The sequence below is a fragment of the Salvelinus alpinus genome, chromosome 17 (assembly GCF_045679555.1).
Source record: "Salvelinus alpinus chromosome 17, SLU_Salpinus.1, whole genome shotgun sequence".
NCBI classification, from domain to species: Eukaryota; Metazoa; Chordata; class Actinopteri; order Salmoniformes; family Salmonidae; genus Salvelinus; species Salvelinus alpinus.
In genome coordinates, this window is record NC_092102.1 from 2,452,607 (window position 1) to 2,458,699 (window position 6,093).

The window sequence follows — 6,093 nt, forward strand, 5'->3', positions numbered from 1 at the left end:
TGCAAGTGCGACAAAATAGGCTGGTAAGGACATAAAGCACCCAGCGTTTAAATAGCATTTTATTGTAGTAAATCATCATAGTCTATAAATAGCGCATATAGGCTGTGACTTAGAACTAAATACAAATTAAATGAAAAATGACTCATTGGTGCCTTTGAATTAATTTTTAGCACAAGTGGCTTCAGGCTCATGCGATGGTGCCTGGAGAGCAGGTCAGCAGTAGAGAATATCCTCTCCACACTTGCAGAGCCACTTGGGATGCTAAACACCCTTTTGGCTACTCTTGTCAGGCTGGGCAGAAATGCAGAGTTGTTAAAAAAAAATTATAGGTAGAAGAATACAGCTTTTTAACCTGTCTCTCCTCTCTGTGGAGGTTCCCATTGCTTGAAAGACAGCCACGGTTAGTCCTTTATTTAAAGGGGGAGATCGAGCGGCTAGATTTTCTTTACCATTCGTCCATCAGATTTGCCACCAATGCTCCTTATAGGACACATCACTGCACTATATACTCTTCTGTAAACTGGTCATCTCCGTATACCCGTCGCAAGACCCACTGGTTGATGCTTATTTATAAAAACCCTCTTAGGCCTCACTCCCCCCTATCTGAGATATATACTGCACCCCTCATCCGCCACATACAACACCCGTTCTGCCAGTCACATTTTGTCAAATGTCCCCAAAGCACACACATCCCTGGGTCACTCGTCTTTTCAGTTCGTGGCAGCTAGCGGCTGGAACGAGCTGCAACAAACACTCAAACTGGTCAGTTTTATCTTAATCTCTTCATTCAAAGACTCATGGACACTCTTACTGACAGTTGTGGCTGCTTTGCCTGATGTATTGTTGTCTCTACCTTCTTGCCCTTTGTGCTGTTGTCTGTGCCCAACAATGTTTGTACCCTGTTTTGTTTCGCTACCATATTGTGCTGCTGCCATGTTGTGTTGCTACCATGTTGTTGTCATGTTGTGTTGCTACCATGCGGTGTTGTCATGTGCTGCTGCCATGCTATGTTGTCATCTTAAATTAAATGACATTTACTGTGAGGGATATCTTCAACCACCAACTTACCATCCTGAGACAAGGCCGAGTATAGCCCACAAAGATATCCACCACAGCACAAACCAAGGGGGGGCGCCAACCCAGACAGGAAGATCACGTCAGTAACTCAACCCACTCAAGTGACGCACCCCTCCTAGGGACAGCATGAAAGAGCACCAGTAAGCCAGTGACTCAGCCCCTGTAATAGGGTTAGAGGCAGAGAATCCCAGTGGAGAGAGGGGAACCGGCCAGGCAGAGACAGCAAGGGCGGTTCGTTGCTCCAGAGCCTTTCCGTTCACCTTCACACTCCTGGGCCAGACTACACTCAATCATATGACCTACTGAAGAGATAAGTCTTCAGTAAAGATTTAAAGGTTGAGACCGAGTCTCCGTCTCTCACATGGGTAGGCAGACTATTCCATAAAAATTGAGATCTATAGGAGAAAGCCCTGCCTCCAGCTGTTTGCTTAGAAATTCTAGGGACAATTAGGAGGCCTGCGTCTTGTGACCGTAGCGTACGTGTAGGTATGTACGGCAGGACCAACTCGGAAAGATAGGTAGGAGCAAGCCCATGTAACGCTTTATAGGTTAACAGTAAAACTTGGAAATCAGCCCTTGCCTTAACAGGAAGCCAGTGTAGGGAAGCTAGCACTGGAGTAATATGATCAAGTTTCTTGGTTCTAGTCAGGATTCTAGCAGCCGTATTTAGCACTAACTGAAGTTTATTTAGTGCTTTATCCGGGTAGCCGGAAAGTAGAGCATTGCAGTAGTCTAACCTAGAAGTAACAAAAGCATGGATACATTTTTCTGCATCATTTTTGGACAGAAAATTTCAGATTTTTGCAATGTTACGTAGATGGAAAAAAGCTGTCCTTGAAAGAGTCTTGATATGTTCGTCAAAAGAGAGATCAGGGTCCAGAGTAACGCCGAGGTCCTTCACAGTTTTATTTGAGACGACTTTACAACCATCAAGATTAATTGTCAGATTTAACAGAATATTTCTTTGTTTCTTGGGACCTAGTACAAGCATCTCTGTTTTGTCTGAGTTTAAAAGTAGAAAGAACACCATCCTAACCGTGAAGCACGAGGGTGGTAGCATCATGTTGTGGGGGTGCTTTGCTGCAGGAGGGACTGGTGCACTTCACAAAATAGATGGCATCATGAGGTAGGAAAATTATGTGGATATATTGAAGCAACATCTCAAGACATCAGTCAGGAAGTTAAAACTTGGTCGCAAATGGATCTTCCAAATGGACAATGACCCCAAGCGTACCTCCAAAGTTGTGTCAAAATGGCTTAAGGACAACAAAGTCAACGTATTGGAGTGGCCATCACAATGCCCTGACCTCAGTCCTGTAGAAAATGTGTGGGCAGAACTGAAAAAGCGTGTGCGAGCAAGGAGGCCTACAAACCTGACTCAGTTACACCAGCTCTGTCAGGAGGAATGGGCCAAAATTCACCCAACTTATTGTGGGAAGCTTGTGGAAGGCTACCCGAAATGTTTGACACAAGTTCAACAATTTAAATGCAATGCTACTAAATACTAATTGGGTGTATGTCAACTTCTGACCCTCTGGGAATGTGATGAAAGAAATAAAAGCTGAAATAAATCATTCTCTCCACTATTATTCTGACATTTCAAATTCTTCAAATAAAGTGGTGATCCTAACTGACCTACGACAGGGAATTTTTACTCGGATTAAATGTCAGGAATTGTGAAAAACTGAGTTTAAATGTATTTGGCTAAGGTCTTTGTAAACTTCCGACTTCAACTGTACACTGGGCTGGTCAATAAGCAACATAAGGTAAAACTAGAGCCAGCAGGACTTGCTTTGTGGAGTGCGGTGTCAAAAAAGCCGAGCATCTCTTTATTACAAACAGACCTCTCCCCATCTTTACAACCATTGAACCTACGCTGTATATGTTTAGACCAACGTTTGTATGATTAAATGCTGTTCAAATGTCCTATGAAATTAAAATGCCATTTGTCTCTATGTCACCTTGTAGTGGGCCTACAATACAGTCCCCAAATGCAAATTGCCATTAAATCTGGATGGAAATAATGGAGATGCATTCCAATCTGCTTTCTTATGCTTAAGGAGCTACAAATTTGCATGCTGGGAATATTAGGTCAAACTTAAATATAACATTTTGTAAATGTTCTAGAAATGTTCTGAGAATCTCCAAGACAAGATACAATGTATGAACACCAATAGAATGTTATGTTAAATCTAAAGCAAATATACTATGAACGTCATAAAAACGGACTTATTTGGAAATTTTGATTATTTTTTGTGTGTTTTGGGAACATATCTGTTGTGATATCCCCACAATGTTCCCACCAGACTGTTCCCACAACCTAATGAAACATTCTGGTAACCTTTAAAGAACAGACAAAATGTTTTCTGGGAACATTCTTGTAACATTAGGTGAATGTTTTTTGCACACTAAAAGAAACCTTGTATAATCATGTGCACAACTGGACAGTATTTTGTGTTTTGGGAACATATCTTTTGTGAAGTCTCCACAATATTCCCACCAGACTGTTCCCACAACCTAAAGAAACAAGTTGGAAACTTTTAAAGAACAGACAAAATGTTTTCCGGGAATGTTCTTGAAACATCAGGGGAATGTTTTATACAAACGTCGTATAATCATCAGCATGACTGGATCGTTTTTGTGTTATGAGAACATTTGCCGCAACCGAACAAATGTTCTGGGAACTTTCACATAAACAATTTTGGTTACAATTTTTGTTGTTACATTACCTGGATACCTAAAGATAACTTTTGGGGAACGTTCTGTGATGGCTGTTACAGATGTTGTTCACAACATTTTAGTGAATGTTAGGAGAACATTCCAAGGATATTTCATAAAAAAATTAACGATGAAGATTTTGTTATCAAAAACATTTTGTTATCAAAAACATTCTTTGAATATTTTTGGAAGGTTACCATCATAATGTGAGATAAAACCCTTACTACTGTAGAACTTAATGGGAATTTTAGCTAATGTTCTGGGAATGTTCCCGGTTTGTTGGGAGGACTATAATTTTTGTTCCTGTAAGGAGGGAAACAAGGCACAACACCTGTTCGGCTCCGCCCCGCCCACTTCTGAGCTCGGTGAAGAGTGGTACCAGATTTAAGGAATGAATCCATGCCTCGGGTTTATCACCTGTGGAAGGTGGAGTTTCCAGTGAGGCACGGTGTTCATCTAATGTTCTTCAGTAGAGGGCACTAGAGCACAAAGTCCCCATAGCTGTGTTGTACCTAATTTCCCTCCTTCAGGGAACAGTAGTTATAGTCACAATGGTATGATTCACACCACCTCTGAATAACCCATAAAATTGGTCATCTGTACAGAAGAGACCCAGTCAAAAACCCATTCTCTTGAAATGGTCTTCTATGGAAAATGTCATTGGGATGACATAGCTTACATCAATGACTATGCCAAGTCCCTATACGCTAGCACATTTTCAATATTCCCACATGTTGGGCACTTGCAGACTCCAGATCTAGGCTATTTTTCCTATGAATAGGCCTACCCCAGTTTTATTCTGATTGTGTGATAATGTGTTCTTTCTCCCTCTGATTTCCCCCATACCAGAGAAGCTGAACTAGGTTCTCTCATGTTGGCCAGCCCCCTCCCCCCTCATTGTCAGTTGCCGTGCAACAGCAAGTGACAGAGAGTTTAGCTTGCTGTACTACAGTCTGGATGACAGACAACTATCCAGAATATGGTGATAAAGACAGAATGAAAATCCCCTGCCTCTGCCTTTTCACACTCTCCTCCTCCCTCATCCTCTATTTTTGTTGAGGACCTGACTGCTGTGCTGTCTCAGCTTTGTTGTGCTGTAGAGTAGCTGTTGTAACATCACTGTGAGAATGTGCTTTTAGAGTACCCTCCTCTAATACAGTACTGAGCCATTGTGCAGTTTGGACTATTGCTAGCTCCTTGTTCGCTCATCCAAGCACTCATACCTGTAGTGTTTTCAATGCTCCCTGATGGTCTCACTTATCGTTTTAGTGATTGTTAGCAGGGTAATTTTGTTACTGTTGTAATTTCTACGCAGTTTATATCCGTTTTTACTCATTAAAGTAGGTATTTTTCAAGAACCAAAAAAACACATTCAATTTAATCGCTGGCCATTGTTCTATCTACAGGCTTTGATGAGGGAAACAAAAAAGCCAGTATTAAACCTTGAATAAGATGAAAATGACAAGCTTTCCTTCCAAATTCTGTTTTGAGTCTCAATACATGTCGAATTTAATCACAGATTGATACGGGAGATTGTGTGATCCTAGCCACAGTCAAAGAAAGCAAAAACAGCTTCTCATGAAAACAATTGAGAGTAACATTTAGTGACTTGTTACTATGCCCTTGTAAACCAATTAAGTAGTGAAGAAAATGCTTGTACTGTGCAGTATTATTGTTTTGCCCACAGCTAGCTAGTATGATGATATTACTCTGAAAATGGAGCAGCAGCAAAAACCTTCCCCTCTGTTAGCTTTTTCTCTTTTGAGAGAAATAACACTGATGCTCTCATACAGTAGCTACAAGATGAGAGAGCTGGGAAGTCAGGGGGCCCTATAAGTATGTACATAGAATCCCCAGTCTCCCATATTGTATCTCTGTTTCACCCCCTTAACATCTACTCATATCTTCCCCTCCTCTCATTCTCTCACTTTGTATCTCTCTCTTCCTGTTTCTCTCTCCCCACCTCCTCTCCCTCTCTCCCACTCTCTTATTCTCTCTCTCACTCTCTCTGCATCTTCCCCCTTTCTCTTCCCTCTCTCCCTCTACATGCTTTGGCTTTGGGCAAAAGAGCGAGTGCTTGCGATTCCAATCATTACTATTGGTAGGTAAAGGGGCGGTTAAAAAAGAGAAAGAGATACTGTTAATTAAAGAAAGAGAGAGACAGGTAAAGAAGGGCGTGAGGGGAAAGAAGAAAAGAGGGGGGTGGAAAGGGAGAGGAAAAAAAGAGAAAGAGATACTGTTAGTAAGTGTGCGGCAGGCAGTGCTGTGAAGTGGAAAGGGGAAGGCTGCAGAAAAGTG